The 21757-nt window shown below is 40.2% G+C and overlaps 1 protein-coding gene across 2 annotated transcripts in view; it reads right to left on the bottom strand.

The window, feature by feature from the left end:
- NFKB1 (nuclear factor kappa B subunit 1) overlaps positions 1–19487 on the bottom strand; it is a 121905-nt gene extending 102418 nt beyond the window's left edge. For both annotated transcript variants that reach the window (XM_043438262.1, XM_043438263.1), the window contains exon 1: positions 19362–19487. The gene's annotated coding sequence lies outside the window, so the exon portion shown is untranslated. The remainder of the gene's footprint in view (positions 1–19361) is intronic.
- Positions 19488–21757: the final 2270 nt, after the last annotated feature.

Here is a 21757-nt window from a genome sequence, read left to right as displayed (position 1 = left end):
CTTAAAGGGGCTATTTATTTATATCTTCTGATCATATATTGATAGCGAAGATGAAAGTAGTGAGTTTATTTTTCTTAGAATTGCTGATTTTTTTTAGTTTTTGAGAAAGAATGAATATTTGTGTCCTACCACATTTAGATTTGCATAAACTCATTTTCTGTTTTTCCACTCCTCCACTTCATTTTCAGCTCCCTACTGTTTGAGTTAGGTGCAATGGGACCAATTAACAGGCAGAATAGCTACCTAGTACGTACAACTGCCTAGTAAGTACTGCTGCTGCTGCTGCTAAGTCGCTTCAGTCGTGTCCGACTCTGCGACCCCATAGATGGCAGCCCACCAGGTTCCCCCGTCCCTGGGAGTCTCCAGGCAAGAACACTGGAGTGGGTTGCCATTTCCTTCTCCAGTGCATGAAAGTGAAAAGTGAAAGTGAAGTCGCTCAGTCGTGTCCGACTCTTAGTGACCCCAGGGACTGCAGCCTACAGACTTCTCTGTCCATGGGATTCTCCAGGCAAGAGTACTGGAGTGGGTTGCCATTGCCTACTCCACTAGTAAGTACAAATGAAATTAAAAGACGCTTGCTCCTTGGGAGAAAAGCTGTGACAAACTTAGATAGCATATTAAAAAGCAGAGACATTACTTTGTCAGCAAAAGTCCGTCTAGTCAAAGCTGTGGTTTTTCCAGTAGTCATGTATGGATGTGAGGGTTGGACCATAAAGAAAGCTGAGCACTGAAGAATTGGTGCTTCTGAACTGTGGTGTTGGAGAAGACTCGAGAGTCCCTTGGACTGCAAGGAGATCCAACCAGTCAATCCTAAAGGAAATCAGTCCTGAATATTCATTGGAAGGACTGATGCTGAAGCTGAAGCTCCAATACTTTGGCCACCAGATGTGAAGAACTGACTCATTTGTAAAGACCCTGATGCTGGGAAAGATTGAAGGCGGGAGGAGAAGGGGACAACAGAGGACGGGATGGTTGGATGGCATCACTGACTCGATGGACATGAGCCTGAGTAAGCTCCAGGAGTTGGTGATGGACAGGGAAGCCTGGCATGCTGCAGTCCATGGGGTAGCAGAGTTGGACATGACTGAGCAACTGAACTGAACTGACATTTTCAGAAAATAGAAACTCATTTTCTATGTTTTTCCACTCCTCCATTGCATTTTCAGCTCCCTACTGTTTGAGTTAGATGCAACGTGACCAAGTAACATGTAGAATAGCTACCTAGTACATACAAATGCATTGTGCTTGGAGCTGGTATAAGATAAAGTCCTTGTTCACAATGGAATACCAATCTGACACAACATTCAACTATTACTGCATGCAAAGCTTACTAGTACAGTTAGTGACACATAGCAAATCCTAGCCATTTTATGTAGCACAGTAAACAATATGTTTATAAAAAATGATGGGAATAACAGGCAGTAAACGTTTTAGGCACTCTGAGAAGAAACAAGTGTTTTCATTTCTTTCCCATCCTACATTTATGGATATACTGCCACATTCCCTCCCCATCCTTATCACTGCTGAAAAAAATGTTTGCATTTTGCCTGCAGGGACATTTGGCAACAGCTGTAGACATTTTCATCTGTTACAACTGGCAGGTGGTTCTATTGGTATCTAGTGAGTAGATATTAGAAATGCTGCTGAACATCCTCTGATGCACAGGACAGCCCCTCACGATGAAGAAATATGCAACCCCAAACATCAGCAGGGCCAAGGATGAGAAACCCAGATGCATGGCATTGTGTCATGACAGTGCGCCGCTTCACATGAAGAAAGAACTAAACTTTACTGAGTACCTGCCGTGAGTACGGAATGAGAGCTAGTGCTTCACATATTTCACGTAACTCTCAAAATAATTCTGAGAAACACTATCCCAGATGAGAATACGGAGGTGTGTAGAGAGGAAGGCATCCTTAGATGGACAGAGTAATGCCAGCTAATCTGACTCCACTGTGATTCAATCACTTTCTAAGAGGCAGAAGTGAGTTTCCTCCTGGACTCACAACTTTAATACAGCATCTTAGCTCCGGGTCTCCTGAATGTTCAGCTTGGAGACAGTCTCCCTCAGTGTAGCCTGAAAACGGGAACAGGATTGTGACAATACACAGTACTTAAGAGAGTTCTTCCGAGATAACTAAAACCGAAGGTAAAAATACCAGACAACATGAATGCAAATGGTAGCTGCCTTTTGCTTTGTTTTGCTTTAAACATCTCCTTTGATCAAGTTCAAAGGCTAGAAGGAGAATAAAGAGATTCTCTCTGAAACATGCCCATAGAAAACACCATTCTAACTAATGGCATGATGAAGGTATAAAATTAAGGTATATTGAAATGCTCCTTGAATGCTTCCTCCCTACATTAATTTAGTCATTCATTAAAAAAATATTTAGGCCTACTATGTGTCAGTTGCCAAAAACACCAAAGTACAAAGTGCGGTGCTTATACTCACAGAGCTGACAGTTGTGGCAGATTGAAAGCAACAACCCAAAATTCTTTGCAGCTCCACCTGACAAAAGGAAAAATCTATTTCTCCATCCTTTGAGTCTTGGTAGGCCTATTACTTACTCTGACTAACAGAGTAGACAGAAGTGTGAGCTGTAAACGCAGGCTTCAAGGCCTTGCAATGACCATTCTGCTCTCTTTAAACACAGCTGCCTGTGAGTAAGCCTGGGCCCTCCCACTGGAGGCCAAGAGACCACACACGGAGCAGTGAGGGGACATGCGCCCTGAGGACCCCGAGACCACACAGCACCAGCGAAGCAGCCAGAAGGTTTCAGGGATCCGCAGATGACCTGGACAGCCTCACTAATTGAGAGGAATAACAAATGCTTGTATCTTAGCTTTGTGGTGATTTTTTGTTTTTATGCAGCAAAGGCTAATGCAACAGTTTAGTAAGTCGGAAGGCAGGCAAAAGCAACGCGACGTAAGTGTCATGGGAAATGGAGGGGATGTGGGGCATAGGTTAGATAGATTATCTTGGTGATTTGGTAGTTACACTTTATCAGGGTCTTATTTAGACCACCCCCTTTGCACTCATATTACTTGTTGGCCTATTCAGTTTCCAAGTGAACAAAAGAACAAGGACAATAGGCAAAACCAGCACAGCATAAACAGAAATAAAATTAGTACTGTTAAAACCTTCAAAATATAAATATTAATAAACTGCTGCCTGGAGAATCCCAGGGACAGGGGAGCCTGGTAGGCTGCCGTCTATGGGGTCACACAGAGTCGGACACGACTGAAGCGACTTAGCAGCAGCAGCAGCTTTAAGCAGATACCATTATGTGCCAAGTCGCTTCAGTTGTGTCTGACTCTTTGTGACTCCATGGACTGTAGCCCACCAGTCTCCTCTGTTCATGGGATTCTCCAGGCAAGAATATTGGAGTGGGTTGCCATGCCCTCTTCCAGGGGATCTTCCTGAAATAGGGACTGAACCCATTCTAAAACAAATTAATAATGTTTTTAATCCTTTTAACTCTCTACTTCTTGTTATTTAGTTGCTAAGTCGTGTCTGATTCTATTGCAACCCCATGGACTGTAGCCCACCAGGCTCCTCTTTGCATGGGATTTTCAGGCAAGAATGAATACTGGAGTGGGTTCCCATTTCCTTCTCCAGGGGATTTTTCCGTCCCAGGGATCAAACCCATGTCTCCTGCATTGGCAGGTGGATTCTTTATTGCTCAGCCACTAGGGAAGCCCAACTCTCTACGACCTAACACCAAACTTATCATTCCTATGGTAATGAGCCCCATTCCTTGACTTTCCAGCTTTTGCCAATGTATTATTCTCTCATGTACTCAGGGGCAAAAATCAGCCCACTTTTTCTCCTTTTCCCTCTGCCTATCTGACACATATCCAGTCAATAATCAATTTCTGTTGATTTTTTTCTCTGTATTATTTCCTGTTCTGCCCCTCCTTTCCACATTCCTTTCACTGTTACATTCCAGTTAAACTTTCACCACCTCACCTCTGAATGACAATGACAGCCTCCACCATTCTCCTTTAGGTGTTTTTTCCTTCCTTAAGCATCTTTCACATTATGGCCTTATTTCTTAAAAGACAAAGTCAAAAGTACTCAGCCATTCACCATATCACACTATAAGCATCACCTTAACAGAGTCTTAATGCTTAAGAGGTAATGCTTATCATATAATATGCTGACTGGTTGAGGGCTTTCACTACATCCTAACCAAAACCTCTATGAGAGGCAGAACTGATCATTCAAAAATGCCTTGCTGGATATGTACACCTATAGTTAATTCATGTTGATGTATGACAGAAATCAAAGCAATACTGTAAAGCAACCATCAATCAATTAAAAATAAGCAAATATTTTTTTTAAATGCCTTGCTGGGTGCCCCTGGTGGCTCAGTGGTAAAGAATCACCTTCCAATGCTGGCGACATGGGTTCGATCCCTGGTCAGGAAGATCCCACATGCCTTGGAGTAACCAAGCCCATGCTCCACAACTACTGACGTCCACGTGCCCTAGAGCCCCTGCTCCACAGCAAGAGAAGCCACGGCGACAAGAAGCCCACGCACAGCACTGAGGAGTCGCCCCCAGCCCACTGCAACTAGAGAAAAGCCCGCAGAGCAACAAAGACCCAGCACAGCCAAAAAATTACAGAACAATTTTAAATGCCTTGATCATCTTTAGCTTGTATTCTTCGTTCACAGTATGCCCTGCATCCTAAAATACCACCTTTCCTACTTAAATATTACCCACTTCTCAAGCTTCTACTGAAATACAACCTTTGCCAAGAAACCCTGCATTTCCCCTGTAACCTATAGCTCTACAGTGCGTGTTTAAGGGCTATAATACTTCTGTGTATTGATTACTTCACACTTGACAACACACTATTCTACTCTTTATCTTTTTTTTTTAATAGATACCTAAAAATAGATATGGGCTTCCCTGGTGGCTCAGTGGTAAAAGAATCCGCCTGTCAATGCAGGAGATGCAGGTTTGATCCCTGGGTTGAAAAGATCCCCTGGAGAATGAAATGGCAACCCACTCCAGTATTTTTGCCTGGGAAATCCCATGGACAGAGGAGCCTGGTGGGCTACAGTTCAAGGGCTTGCAATAGTCCAACATGCCTTAGTGACTAAACAACAACAACAAAAATAGATAAGAGTTTTGCTTCTTTGTATTGCCAAATTAGTAAATAAATATTTTTAAAAATTAATTTTGCATTAATGGTAATAAATAGTGCAATTTCAGATTTGTCCAAATGTGAACTTTTGGTTTCAGTCATGACAGACAAATAATTACTAAACTTTCCCTCGTTGCCATAACCAAATGTAAAAGCTACACAAAATACCTAAAGCAATAATTGAAGACACTAGACAAGAGACAGTATGAGACAATATACCGTAAGAGAATGGAAAACACTTGAGGTGTGCTCCAAATTCATGTTTTGACTGAGGGTGTGTTCCAAACTATGACACAAGGAAATAGAGCCCAAATAGATAGCAGCAATCTCATTGGGCAGAGTTTCAGAAAGGAGAGAGATACACAGAGAAAGAGGCTCATAAATCTGCATAGGAGTCACTTCTGGTCATTGGCCAAATACTAAACTGTGCTAGTGCAGGACAAGATTCTGCAAAGTCTACTAAAAACAGCTGCTGGAGATCCAAACCCAGACAAGGGGGAACAAGAATAAGCTGAACTGAGATTCCAGAAGTTCCTGGAACTTCTGAGAGACTCTGAAGCTCTAATCATCTAGGGGAAAGAGAGATCATTTAACAATCTTAACATTCAGCTGTGACCTCATAAGACCATGCAATGAGAGTAAGGGATATATCCTAGAATAAGGGCTACTCTAAACTCATCTTAATAAAACCCAGTGATCCATGAGCAAATTTATTGCCTGTTACAAGAAAATTCAACAACCTTTAAATGAAAACAAAGATCCATACTCTCTACAATGTGGTGTTCACAATGTACAACAAAAAAATGACAAAATATGCAAAGAAGTAAGAAAATATGACTCAGAAGAAAAAAATGACACAAATGATGAAATTAGCAGCCAATGCCTTTAAAACTGCCAACAGCAGTATGTGCAAGAATGTAAATGGAAACATGGATACAGTAGATAAACAGAAGATCCTGGCACAGAAATTAAAACTATTAAAACAGAAAAACGATCAATAAAATCCTAGACTGAAATGAAGTTTCACTAATTGGAATTAGAATATTGAGCAATGTAGAAGAAAGAATCAATAAACTTGAATAATTGTCAATAAAAAACTAGTCAAAGTGAAGCATAGATTAAAAAAAGCAGAAAAAAACACTTTCAGTGAATTATGAGACAACATGAAGTGGTCATATATATGTGTAATTTAGAGTCCCAGAATAAGAAAAAAGAGAAAAACTATTTGAATAATGGTGGAGAGTTTTGCAAACTTGATTTAAAAAAAAAAAATGAATCCACAATTCAAGAATCTTAAAAACCCCATGTTGGATAAACACAAATAAAACCATGGTCAGTCATATTACAGCCAAACTGTTAACAACTAATGATACAAAAAATCCTAAAAATATACAGGGACAAGAGGGAACAATGGTTAAGTATGATAGCTGACTTCTCGTCAGAAACAATGATGAAAGTGCTGAAAGGAAAAAACCAAATCAGTGAAAAATTCTATATTCAGCAAAAATATCCTTTAAAAATAAAAAGTGAAATTGACATTTTTCAAATAAACAAGAGCTGAGAAAATCTGTCGTCAGCAGGTCTGCTAAAAGATGTTAAAGGACGTTCTTCATGCTGAAGGGAAATGGTACCAGACAGAAACCTGGACCTACGTGGAAGAATAAAAAACACCAGAGGTGCATAATAGGTGGGTAAGGATAAGACTTTTTCTTGTTTGTTATTCAAAAGAAGCACTACATTTTGGGGTTTACAACCTTTGCAAAAGTAAACGGTATAACAACAGAGAAGGGAAGAGGACAAATGGAAGTAAACCACTATCAAATTCTTACATTATGTATGACATGTTACAGTATTAACTCATGGTAGACTCAAGAATTCATATTATAATCCCTAAAGCAACCACTTAAAAAACAGCCAATGAAGGAGATAAAAATGAAACTTTAAAAGTAACCCTTATTTATTAAAGATGGTATGAAAGGAGGAAAAAGAGAATGAAGAACAGACGGCACAAATGGATAACAATTACCGAGACAACAGACTTAAGTCCAACCATGTCAAAAATTACATTAAATAGAAATAGACTGGAGCCAACAATACAAAAAGAGATTGACTGTTGGACACAAAAGCAAGACTCAGGTATAAGTTTGCATGAGAATTACAGCAGCACAATTTACAACAGCTAGGACATGGAAACAACTTAGATGTCCACCAGCAGATGAATGAAGAAGTTGTAGTACACATATACCACAATGGAATATTACTCAGCCATAAAAAGGAATGCATTTGAGTCAGTTCTAGTGAGGTAGATGAGCCTAGAGCCTGTTATACACAGTGAAGTAAGTCAGAAAGACAAAAACAAATTTCATATATTAACACATATATATGGAATCTAGAAAAACAGTACTGATGGACCTAGGTGCAGGACAGAAGTAGAGATGCAGACCTAGAGAACGGAGTTTGGACACAATGGGGGAAGGGGATGGTGGGATGACTTGAGAGTAGCACTAACACATATACACACAGCCATGTGCAACACAGATTGCTAATGGGAAGCTGCTGTCTAGGGTCAGGGAGCTCAGCCCAGTGCTCTGTGAAAACCTAGAGGGGTGCAATGGAGTGAGGAGACACATATGTACTTGCGGCTAACTCATGTTGTTGTATGGCAAAAGTCAACACAATATTGTAAAGCAATTATCCTCCAATTTAAAAAAATTAAAAAGAATTACACTTCAATATTAAAGACTGAGTTTAAAAGTACAAGTTATGCCAGTTACACCATGGAAATACTAAATGCAAGAAAGCAGGTTGTATTAAAATATCATATACAGTAGACTTCAAGAGAAGAATGACTACCAGGAACAAAGAGGAACATTTCATAAAATGAAGAGTCAGATCATCATTGAGAAATAATATTGTAATGTATATGTACATATTCACAGAGCTTCAAGATATATGAAGTAAAAAGTGGCAGGACTAAAAGAAGAAATGGAAATATCTACAATTATAGTTAAGATTTTTAACACTCTTCTCTTGGTAATTGATAAAAGCAAATCAAGAGAACATCAGTAATTTTCATAGAAAATTTAGGAACACCACCTTGAGCTAAATTAACCTAAGTGCATATATACAGTATAGAACATTCAACATATGACTGCAGAATATACATTCAAGTGCACATGGAACATTCACCAAGAGAGACTATATGTTGGATCATAAAACAAGTCTTGATAAATTTCAAAGAAGTACACAAAATATATTATTCAAACAAAATGAAATTAAAAACTAAGAATAGGAAGATATCTAGAAAATCCTCAAACATATGATTAAGTCAAGATGTTAAATTGGAGGTGTGCCTTAGAATCAATAAGCATAGTAAATACAACCTCATTCCTCTGTATGAAAGAAGCATCTAAATTTTCGCTGTATCTTGTCCACTGCAATCATGGGGGACAGGATTTTCTGAGAGAAGTGATTAGAACAAATTCCAACGCTTTCTATAAGAAACAAATCTTTGCCTATGGTGATTTCTTAATCATAAATGACTGAAATTTATAGGATCAAAAATGTTTTGGACATTTTTAAATATTATAATTAAATGTCAGGTATATCAAATGGCTGGAGGAGGGCATGGCAGCCCACTCCAGTATTCTTGCCTGGAGAATCCCCATGGACAGAGGAGCCTGGTAGGCTACAGTCCATGGGGTCACAAAAGTGTCAGACACAACTGAGTGACTAAGCACATTTCAAATGGCAGATTCCATTCTAAGTAACATTTCTTTATGTTTGCACTAGAGCAGAATAGAAATCTGGTGAAAATAAATTTGAGTAGCTAGAGAAGTTCTCTAAAAATTATCGTAAATTATCTAAAACCTTACATGTTATAACTGAAGTCACTCATGGAATATTGCTGCCTTCCATTTCCCCATTAAAACCAATTGGATATTGTAAAGTAATTAGCCTTCAACTAATAAAAATAATTGGGGGAAAAAAAACAATTGAATATACTTACTCAAAGTTTATGGTCTTTCATACAGGTGGCATCAAAAAGGGATTTGACTTACTGGACTTTGTTCTGCACTTTTTGCTTCTACATTTCTATTTCTACAGATTTTTTCCTCCCTGAAACTAGAGTATGATGGGATGGAGGATGCATGACGAGACAGAGCACAGAGGCTTCTTAGGACAGTGAAATATATACACTTGTATGATACCATGACGATTCCGTTCAGTTCAGTTCAGTCGCTCAGTCGTGTCTGATTCTTTGCGACCCCATGAACCGCAGCAAGCCAGGCCTCCCTGTCCATCACCAACTCCCGGAGATTACCCAAACTCCTGTCCATCAAGTCGGTGATGCCATCCAACCATCTCATCCTCTGACATCCCCTTCTCCTCCTGCCCCCAAATCCCAGCATCAGGGTCTTTCCCAATGAGTCAACTCTTCACATGAGGTGGCCAAAGTATTGGAGTTTCAGCTTTAGCATCAGTCCTTGCAATGAACACCCAGGACTGATCTCCTTTAGGATGGACTGGTTGGATCTCCTTGCAGTCCAAGGGACTCTCAAGAGTCTTCTCCAACACCACAGTTCCAAAGCATCAATTCTTCGGCACTCAGCTTTCTTCACAGTCCAACTCTCACATCCATATGTGACCACTGGAAATACCATAGCTTTGACTAGATGGACCTCTGTTGGCAAAGTAATGTCTCTGCTTTTTAATATGCTGTCTAGGTTGGCCGTAACTTTCCTTCCAAGGAGTAAGCGTCTTTTAATTTCCTGGCTGCAATCACCATCTGCAGTGATTTTGGAGCCCAAAAATATAAAGTCTGACACTGCTTCCACTGTCTCCCCATCTATTTCCCATGAAGTGACGGGACCAGATGCCATGCTCTTAGTTTTCTGAATGGACACTTGTAATTATACACCTGTCCAAACCCACAGAATGCACAACACCAAGAATGAACCATAATATAAACTTTGGACTTTGGGTGGTTATGATATATTAATGTTGGTTCATCAGTTGCAACAAATACACTGCTGTGGTAGGAAACACTGATTATGGGGGAAGCTATGCATGTGTGGGACAGGCAGTATATGGTAAATCCCTGTTTTTCCCCTCAATTTTGCTGTAAACCTTAAACTGCTCTAAAAAACTAAATCCATAATAAAAATAGAGTATGACTAAATTTTAATTTCATATATGGCCTTTGTCTTGAGTACTGTTATGGAGTATTTATATTTTCAAATTGAGGAGGAGGAGACTTCATGGATTACGAATTAGAGATTAATGTTGTTTTTTATTTTTTTTGGCCACGCTGTGTGGCATGTGGGTTCTTAGTTCCACAACTAGGGAGACAAGGGATCAAACCAGTGTCTGCCTGCAGTGGAAGCATGGAGCCCTAACCACTGGACCGCCAGGGAATTCCTAAGACATTAAAAATATTCTTTTGATCAAATATAGAGAAACGGATCACATTCTCTTAAATCTGATAACTTTAGTTTGGATTTTCATTTTTTACTAATTCTCCAATATCAATAAAAATATGTCCTTTATGTTTTAAGAGAAAAGGATTCATCATGTGAACCAGCAATACTTGCTTCTTTGCATATGGTGACAACTGTCCTAGAGGGAGAAAATGGTTTCCTCAAAGAAAAAAATCATAACCACCTTCCAAACACATACACATAATGATTTGCAGGCACCAAAATCAGGCCTTATACAGAGGACTGTTCACTTCCAGACTCTTGATATGAAGGCCTTTTCACAATGACCACTCCCGTAGATAAACGCTTCTATATATGCAGATGTCAGTGTATAAAGTGAGCGGGGGGAAAAAGGTTAACCACCCTGTCTTCTATGTCTGAAAAGATCTGATGCAAATATTTCTTTCTCTTATGTCTCTTTGTCAGTGATCTTGAATACATGGCAATAAACAAAATATTTACTCAAACTCATAATTGACAAGTTAGTGTGAAAATGTGATTTATTTTATGTTTTTATTTATATATGTTGTTTAGTGAGGAAAATCTGAAATGAACTGCCTTTAGGGCTTTTAACCATAGGAGAACTCAACTTTTGTGAATCTCACTGTTAGCACCTGGAAGTAATGAAATCATTCAGTCAACTCTCAATTGTATGTGGATGAATGAGTCATGGAATCAACACATATGTAATCCAACAGTCGTTAATGAAACCTTTTAAATGAGAGTGAAGAGAAGGAATCTTGACTAAGAAGGAGCAGAAAGGGGGCTTTTGGCGTGCTGGTAATGTTCTATTTAACATTAAATGTGTTCACTTTGAGATAATTCATTAAAGTCATACCTTTGTGATTTGGGCAGTCTCTTAGTTATGTGATTTCCCCAGTTTTTAAAAGCTATTATAAAAAGAAAAAATTTAAAAAAAAGAAAAAATTTTAAATGAAAACATTACATGATCTAATGAGCTCCATGAAATAATGTATTTGTCTTGTCCAACATTACATTCCCAGTGTACCTGGCACATAGGAAGGACTCAAGATATATTCAAAAGAATTAATGGTTAAAAAGAAATTCTACAACACACAAGTGGAAGAGCTTATATAAAAAGTAAAGGTTTTCAGCGTGATTAACTTTTCAACACTCTTAACTTCCTCTTTTTGGTTTTCCTGGGTGTTCTTTTCATATCTCCAAACACTATGCTTATATCTTTTTTCTTAGTTGATCAAGTTTAGACATTGTGGCCTTGCTATGAAAGATGAGGACTCAGCTCATACCACTACCACTTACCTATCTTCTTCCTCCAAATATAGTTATAATTAGTGAGACCTTGAACCAATTCAGAATCAAAATACTGAATTTTACATTCAATTTCTGTATCATGTTTGCCTTCAATTTCTTTGGCAATATGAACATTGAGTAAAGAATAATTAACAACAAAAAGATGCAACTCCAGAACACCTGAATGTCAGGAAGAAGCTGGACTGGGACCATAAATAACTCAGAATACAAAAATAGAGAGCTCCTCATATTATCCTCATATGATAATCAATAATTGTCTTTGTACCTTCTCATGTGCATCTTCCTTAAGTTGACCTATCTCAATAAGGCAAGAAAATCTGAAATCTTCCAACAGTACTATTATAAGAAAAAAATAATTTCAGAGGGAGATGCTTAGTCTAACCTCTTTTTTTCTTTTGAAGAGAGAAAATGAGGCCCAGAGAAATTAATTTGCCCCAAGTCACAGAGCTTATCAATAGCAGCCTACCAATATTTTGTCCAGTTATTTACTTATTCATTCAGCAAACTTACCGAGCACTGTGCACATAAAAAGCAAGATGAAATCTCTGCTGTCGAGATATCTTCTGTCTAGAAAGTATAGGAAGTCAAGAGTCCATGGACTGGGAGCACAAAAGTCTTTATGGGGAAGTCAGGGAGAATGGATAGAGAAGGGACAGAGAAATGGTGATGTGTACATGTGCCTGAAGGCTGCGCAGTGAGTGCAATGGCTAGGAAGGAAAGGTCACTCCTCACCCAACGAGTGCATATGCAGAGGCCTCCAAAGGGAGAAAACATGGTGGACAGGAACTGAAAAGTGATCCGGGGGACTTGAGAAGCAGAGGATGGGTGAGCAGTAGGGTTTTGAGCTGAGGAGTGCAGGAATCAGCTTGTGAAGACAATGGAGATTCATTTCAGAAATACAAAGATTGTGATATGATCAGACTTGCCCTTTAGAAAGCTGACTTTTATGCTGAAATGAAGGATGGACTAGAAGCAGGAGATTATGCACCAGGAGACAATGCAAAAAAAAAAAAAAAAAAAAAAGAAAGCTAGAGATTCAATGAGGAAGGGATGAATTCTGGAGATGAGAGGAGGCTGAATTGATAGAATTTGGTGATGTACTGGAAGAAATGAGTGAGTGTTCATGAAGAATGGGTTCCTAGATTTCTGGCATGGGAAACCTACTGAGTGAGCCATAGTGGGCCAACAACTGTATTCCCTAATGTGCTGGGAAAAGCAATTTGGTGGGTGGGAATGATGATAATTTGATATTGGCATATTGATGGGGACATCCATGTAATGATACTTAACTGCCTCAGCAATAAAATTATTTTCTGTGGCCTGCCTTGAATGAATGGACTCCTTCAGTTTAACACATTTTTTGTAAGTATAGCACAACTGCCACTTGCTCCCCAACACACCCCCATTATGAATCTATTTCAACTTGGGCTAATGCCTATTTGACCATTATGGTAGACTTTCTAAGAGAAATTGGAAACTTTTCCTGCCCATCATAAAAAAGAACTTCAAGGTAAATGACTGATAAGGCAATGTTTTAAAATAGTCAGGAAATATTAAAATGTCCCAAGCTGTGCTTGTTACATTTAGTTAAATGTCTAAAATGGGAAACTGGGTAAACACATGGAGAAATCATAAAGGCATTATATCAAATGAATGGTATGATATAGCATGGTAGCAAGGAAGTACAATTATCTGTTATCAAATACCATGCTTTTGATTTTAACATCTCACATGTACTGAGGTCTGCTTAACACAACTGACTTCAGAATGTGGGAGAAATGACCATTGATTTCAATTAATCAAAAGGAGGATAAGCCACAGTGAAATATCTACAAAAAAGTTCTATTCAAGGACAACCTTTCCCTCCTTCCTTTCATTCTGACCTTCCTCTTCTCATCCATAATATACAGAATTTATCCTTTTCTCTGTAATTCTGATTCACTTTCTAGATTTTTATTTTTCACATTTAAGTAAAAAATAAAGTTCAAGATCTAATTTCGTAGAGGATTCTCCCCAAAACTTTATCTATGCTTTCATTATCTTTTGTTTTGGCCAAAGTTTTCAACATTAAATTTAACTTTTATTCTTTAACTTCATGTTTTTTCCTACTTTAAATGTCCTCTGTATGAACAGCCAATCATCCTCCTTCCATCCTTCCATATTGTCTTTAACTTTATAAGTCACACAGGTGTTTATATTATATCAAGAGCATCACACCAGATGCTATACATTTTTAGGGATTCTTTTCTTCTGACCTCAGGACCACACCTAGCCCCCATTTAAAAGAAAAATACATTCTTTATAAGTCTTAATGATCAAACACCAATAAATGGTTAACTTAGAAAATAAACCTACATCTAAGTTAAGAACTAGTAGACAAAGTTCTTAAAACATCAATAAAACAGGAGTCAGGGATTCAGGTTAAAACACTAAAGAAAAAAAAGAGTCATTTTCTCCATTCCTAAAATTCTTGTCTTGGAAGACATATTTTCCAAGACAATTAAGCTGTTCAAATGAACTGCATGCAGGCTTGAACCTAGAACCAATGAATAGACAGATTAGGGAATCTGTCATCACTTTTAATTTTTATTCTTTCAAGCTTAATATCATTAGAATTGATTTCTGGAGATAAAAATGAAGGATACATTTGCCCTGACACTGAAATATAGTTTGATGTGTTTAGTAAAAGTACACAATAGATAGTAATAAAAATGATAATTTTGTAAAATAATTATTTTGGCAAAGTTAATTTTAGCAATTACTTCCTTAATGTTAACTCAACTCTTACTATAGATGTATGCTTAACTTTATATAGGTTTTGTATTTTTTTAAGTTAAAGTTAGCAAAAAAGAAAAATCTCATGTACAAGCACTAATGTAATGAATCTCATGTATCAAAAGGCTTAAATCTAAGAAAATTCCAAAGTTTTATTTTCCAGTAGGAAATGTTTGAACTGTCCGTATAATTTTTGACTACTCCAGTGAAGACTGTGACAACATTACAGCTCTGTGTTTTGTTTATACCCAGAAGTTATGAAAAAGAAAATTCTGACTGACGGAGCTTTTGTAAAGTTCTTTATGTCTTATTCTTTAAAAGGAGAGGAAAATAGCTATCTGAGAAAATCAAAATTCCACAGTTCCAACTAAAAAGAAATTATATCCAATCTATACTGGCAAATATCTGACACTTTGCACTTATTGGTACATAGAAAGCGCTCAACAACTATTTGTTGAATGAAAGAATCCCATAAGTTTTGCTCTATTTTGTTTGCTTTAAAAAAAGGCAGCCGTTTTCTGCAAAGAACAAAAATTATACTAGTTTACCTTGCATTCTGGGAAGAAGTAAAAAACTAGTTCTTGCTTCCTAAATGCCATATTCATATTCAAAGAGCATCTGAAATTCACTAGAACAATAATTTATTAAAAAGTACCCCGTATGGGTCAGAATAAAAGCTGATTGTAAGATTTTTGGCCTAATGATGAGAATGTAAATGAAAAGTAAAAAGCCAATTTGTAATGGGGACTTAAACCATCTGTTTCATTATTCTAATGTCAAATAGGCAAGAAATTAATGCAGCTGAAACTTGTAGTACTGATAATTAAATCGATCAGTTACTGTAAAAAATACAAGAGAATAATAAAAAACTAATTTATTTTTAAAATTTAAAATACAATGTTAAAATTTTTAAATACAATGATGTTTTTAGGACTAATATTCTAAATGTAACAAATATTTTTATCCATAATCTACAATCTTGAAGAGTCTATATACTCTTTAACAAATCAAACTGTGTATCACTGTTGTGTAAAACTGCTTAGGTTTAATTTTAGTCAAGCAATAAGATTTCACTTTACAACTTATTTTCTAAGCTATTAGTTGATGTTCAAGAGTAGGTCTACCAACTTCACCTGAAAATATAAAAGCATATTAATTTGCATTCAGGAGCCCTCACTAGAACAACAGACACCAAAGGTATGAAACAATGTCATCATTGTGAAAAGAATGTTACTTTTTTTCATCTAACAGAGAGGCACTGGATACTAATTAATGAAATATTGCCAAGATAAGTGTCTTGGTAATATTATCTTAACTACTAACTCCATTAGATTATCTGGTTGCAAATATTAATCTTCTTTAAAAGGAAAAAACAAAAATCATGCTCAAGAAACTAAACTGACTTGCTAAACTATGTCGCAAGTCCCAACTTTCCTCTCTGAACATGAATGAATACCTCTATCTTTAAAACTCTCAGTCTCCTAAGCAGTGACAGGGTCAACTAAGTATGTTTCTGATGACTTATTTGTTCACCTCTAAGAACACTCTAGGGGAATTTAGTATTTATGGGAGATACAAGACAGCAAATGAGAAGTCATTCCCAGAACGCAGGGTAAACTGCTTCAATGTGGTTTTCTGGTCACCAAGCAGCAGTCTTCAATTAACTCTGATCAGACACAAATGTAGATACAGCAGCAGCACATTTAAAAGTGTCCCCCAGCCTGAAAATTCTGTTCTTTCCCTTCCTCCTTCTCTTCTTAAAACATAAATCATGCCACCTTTATATGATTTATAGTATAAACAGAAAACCAATCAGTCAAAGAAAACAACCTCCCTACTAAAAGGGGAATAAAAATTTTGCAAAACCATTGATTCTTAAGTATCCACTCTTGTTAATGTGTTTCCTAGTTAATATGTAGACTAGAAGAGCATTACCTGAATATTCCCTCTTACTGGTTAAACTTCTCTGCATTTCCACATACACTTTCTACAGCAGTCATTTCTATGCTCAGAACAGCACTTCTACTAATAAGTTCTGAAAAAGACATTTTGACTACTTTATAAAAAATCTATACAGAAACTCAGATATCATTTTTTAAATGTATTGTTTCAAAATATCAACTACTGTTCTTACTTCTCCCAAGTTCAAACTAATTGAAGGTTATGAAGTAACCACTTCCCCCAGAAGCCAGAACTTTCACCTCTTCTCAACAGGGGAATACCTCTCATAAATTAGGTAAAAATAAGGGCTTGCTGATTGAATGATAGTCCAAGATTCCTGTAGCTGCCAATTCCTTATCGGGGCCTTCCATCTACCACAATGAGCAATCCCTGAAAGTTAAGTTAAGGTAGTAACTTTCTTCATCATTTATCTGGAAGTCTGAAAGTAGTAGTAAAAACAAGCTCCATAGATACCAGTTTCTCAACTAGTGTCAATTTGTTCCAAGGAACATAACAAGAGAAATATGAGGACTGTGATCACTAAATCTAAAATTCTGCCTATTTCAGACCAATTGAGCTTTCATTAAGGGCAACTCAGTCATTACAGATGATCTTGTTTAAGAGGTAGAAGAAGGAAGTGCAAAGATCAAAGGAGTGCTTACAAAGGGGAACAACTATTTTTGTACCTATACTCCAGTATTTACTAACGAGTTTGAAAAACAGGGGCGTTTATTCAGCCCATGTAAATGCCAGCTGCAGGACATAAGATAAAACTGAAAGTTTAAAACAAAGATAACAGATTTTCAAATGCCACCAACCCCTAATTGGATTATAGCATTTTCCCGAAAAAGTCTTTCAAAGTTAGAAGTGGTTTTCTGTTCACAGCAAGCAGTATTTCACTGCCAGCATTAAATCTACACATAATGAGTCTTTCTTTGTGTTCACATTTGCCCAGTAGGCCGTGGCTTAGGAAGACATTTTATCTAAATAAGCTCCAGAGGGCTTTGAGGAGTTGCAGGTATGTCAATATGGATAAGTAAATTCAGGAGATCTCTGTTTGCTATATATGTTCTTCTCACTTTAGCAATTTAATTACATGATCAATCAATCTCTCCTTCTTTCCTATCTTCTGAAGTTCACAAGCTCAAAAAAAATGCTTTGCTTTAAGTTATTTACATGATTTCTTTAGCGCATCAAACAGTAAAAGGATTCATCTCTAGAAAGCACAATGTTAAAATCAGGAAAACAACATGCTTCAGCTGAGGGCTTTATTTTAATCAGATCCCCTTTAAAAGTTCTAGCAAACACAACACAATTTAAACTACTCAGGAATATTCACTTGAGGTATTTTGCGAGAAAAATAAGCACTGAATACCTCAATCCTAAACTTCAGTGTTTACCAAAGATCATTAGTTTGTAGAGGAGCCATTTCTATGCCAGAGTTACTAAATGTTTTAGTAATACCATAGTCATTTTCGCAGATTACGGGCTTTAAAACAAAATCCCTAAGTTAAATATAGTTATTTAGTTAACTGCAATGCTGAAAAACCCTACTTAACAAAGTCCATGAAAAGATCTTAAATCTTGATAATCAACAAGGTCAACCAACCAACCAATCATCCTACAAACTCTCCTAATTTACTACGGTAAATTAATGAGAAATTTTACCTAGCATTGATTTTCAAACAACACTCCCGGCAATTTCATTACTGTTCAACCTATGGACTAAGAGCACACAATCTGAACATTTACTCTATTGGCCAAACTACTCTGCATTTCCAGATACACGGTCTACTGCAGTCATTTGTATGCTCAGAACAGCACGTCTACCGACGAGTTCTGAAGATGAGAAAGATAATATTTTGACATCTTTATCAAAAATTTATACCAAAACTCAGCTCTTTTTAAAATGTATTATTTTAAAATGTCATAATAGCTTTGTTTATATCATTTTTGTTTGAGAAGTCATGCATAACACACGGTCCGAGTGTTTTACATAATCAGACTGTCTCAAAAGTGTCCTAAGTGGGTATTTCGCTTTCAAATGCCAGTCCCTGTAGGATCAGTACCAGGCCCGCCTTGCTTTTTGAAAGGTACACACAGGTCCTATAGTAGGTAAATATATTCTGTCCTGGCTGTGGGTGGGGTGGTGTGAGAGAGAATGCGAGGGAACTGGGGGCTTCTTTCGGAAGGAGGAGTTCAGGAATAAGGCTGTCCGATCAATCTGGGGGAGCCAGGGAGGGCTTTCCCGGCTGAAAGGACTGACATGCACTTCTGCTTTCATTTCATGAAACGCCCTTAGGTGAAATCTGGTTCGGCACTGCACCAACCACCTTCCCCTCTCTCCTCCGCGCCCAAGCGCACCTCAGTCCTCAAGCCAACCCCCGGCAGGGAGCGGGGGGTGGGTATAAAAAAGAAAAGTTGCCCCGAGTTCCCCTCCGCGTCCCGTTCCCGCCGGGCGGAGGGACAGAGGAGAAGTAACTGCCCGGCCGAGCAGCCGCGGCCCTCCGGCCGAGCGGCCCGTGCTCAGTCCGGATGTGCCGGGCCCCCGGCTGGCCGAGCCCATGCGCCTCTCCACCACTGTCAACCTGCCCCTCCGGTCTAGCCGAGCGGTTAGCGCAGGAATGAGGAAGTCCGAGCGGGGCTGGAGGGGTGCGGGGCGGGCGGGTGGCGGGAGCCGGGCCGGCGCGGCCCCCACTGGCCCGAGTTCGGCTTACCCTGCTGGCAGGTCCGCGCTCGGCCTCCCTGCGCCTGTGGCTCCCGCTCCGGGGCGGCACGGGCCTGGGGGCCGGGGAAGGGAGAGGCGGCGGCCGGCCGGAGCCGGAGCGGGTCCGGGTGCTGGGTGGGCCGGCTTGGGTCCGGGCCGGCAGGCAGGCAGGCGGGCGGGCGGGCGCGCGGTCTCGCCGGGCCAGTCAGCGCCGCGCCATGTCCGCAGCGCGGGAGGAGGGAGCGCCGGGCGCGGGGTTGCGGGGCCGCGGCGTCGCCGCCTTCCCGGCCGCGGCGGCTCCGGCCTGGGCTGCGCTGGGCTCTCGGGGCCGGGCCGGCGGCTGCGCGCAGGCCGAGGGCGGCGGCGGCGGCGAGAGGCCCGACCGACGGGAAGGGCAGGGGAAGCTGTCAGCGCGTCGCCGGGCAGCTCCGGTGGCGAAACCTCCTCTTCCTGCCCCGGCTCGCTGGTGCACTTCTCTCTCTTTCTCTCTCGCTCACTCTCTCACTTCCTGGCTGGAAATTCCCACTGACGTCGAGAGAGAAGACAGACAGACGGACACACGCGCGCAAGGCGCGGGGGCGGGAGGTGGGGTCGCCGCCGGGGGTGGGGAAAGCCCGCACTCCGGTGGGACCGTGCGCCCCCGGCCCGGCCCCGCCTGCCGGCTCGGCGCCCGCCCCCCGGAGCCGCTGCGGGGCGCAGGCGAGGGGCGCGCGCTCGGCGGCCGGGACGCCGGGGTCCCCCGCCGGCGCTCCCGGAGCCGCGAGGGCAGTAGCGGACGGGGACGCCCCCTGCGAGCGCCTGCGGGGCCGAGTCTTCCCGAGAAGCGGGAGGCGCGGAGGCGGCGGCCCTGCGGTTGTCCGGAGTCGAGCGGTCCAGAGCCCCTAAGGACAGGCCCGAGCATCTGGAGGGGATGATGGGTCGGCATGGGGCCAAGCACGCTGTGTATAAAAATAAATCTCCTCGGTATATTCCATTTAAGTGCTCTCAGTTACTCTCAAATCTCTTCACAGATTAAATTGGAATGTCTATAGCATAACTGATTTCTGTCCAGGAAGGTCTGAACACCTACTGGTTTGGGGTGAGGTCTCAAATCTCCTGGTTTTGACAGTTATTCAGAACTTCCAATTACAGGGCATAGTCAGGCCTTTATGATAATAACTGTGGGTGGAATTATAGTGATGATGGTAGAAATGGTTTTGGTTCACAGCTCATAAAGAAATACTGATCCAGCAAATGGGAAATTTGTCTCTTTCTTTTTTTTTTTTTTTTTTCTGGAGAGACCGATGATAGAAGTCACTGAGGGGCCTCCCAGTGATCACCATTCACTAGCTTTTGAGCTTTACGTGCCAGGCACTGTGCTAGGTGCGGGCAGGAAATCCCTTGGGGTAGATTAGTTCCCCTGAACTGACAAGAAACTGAGCTGAGATAGTTTCGAGCTAATTATCTCATTACTGAATTCAGTGATAACTGTGTAAATTGAACTTTAAAGCATCAGGAATCAGGGGACCACCAGGCCAAGTGTTGCTATGGCATTAAATTGCCCCAGCAACACTCCCTTGGAGCCCACTCCTCGCCTTCCCTCCTGCCCTCTCAGGTTATAAGAATCTTCTTGGTACTTTCCCGGTGGTCCAGTGGCTAAGACTCCGCCCTCCCAAAGGGGCGGGGAAGAGGGGGAGGAGGGTGGTAAGGGGTAGGGTGCCATTCCTCATCAGGGCACTGGGTCCCACATACCACAGCTAAAGACTGAAGATCCCACGTGCCTCAACTAAGACCCAGCACAACCAAATTTTAAAAAACTCAACATTTAAAAAACGAAAAGAATCTTCTTGATGGAGTGTTTGGCAGAGGAGTAGAGATCCATTTGTTTGGGTCTGGAGTGAATCTCTGCGGTGACCTTGGGACCAACCACAACAACCTTCCTTCAAGTCTGACATCACCTTTCTAAAGCACATTCACAGCGCATAAAATCTGTTCCATAAATAGTAAATGTCTTTAAAGATGAATTATTCTTTTCTTTAAAATGTTATACACATTGTTTCACCAAAGAATTGGTCATAAGAGTATATCCCAGACATGGAGAGACCTGGAAAGGAGAAAATGTGGGAGAGTCAGGGTTTAGACCCAATGCAACTTGACCTCTGCTTTTAGGAGGCTAAGATGCAGGTGGTGGGAGAGAAGTTGCCATTTGTGGAAAGTAGACTGTAGAAGTCCTGGCATCATAGACGCTTTTCTTTGAGGCAGTGAAGGAGGAATGGAGTATCTACTGTTTTACCTCTTTATGGGAATCACATAATAATAGTATTTTGCTGCTTCTGTACATTAATAATTTGGAATTTACCAGCAATGTAACTGGGCAAAACAAAGACTTTCATGGTACAATATATCTTAAATAAACTACTCAGGCTA

Source organism: Cervus canadensis, chromosome 19 (genome assembly GCF_019320065.1).
Source record: "Cervus canadensis isolate Bull #8, Minnesota chromosome 19, ASM1932006v1, whole genome shotgun sequence".
Lineage (NCBI taxonomy): Eukaryota > Metazoa > Chordata > Mammalia > Artiodactyla > Cervidae > Cervus > Cervus canadensis.
This window is presented reverse-complemented; position numbering and strand designations above follow the sequence as displayed.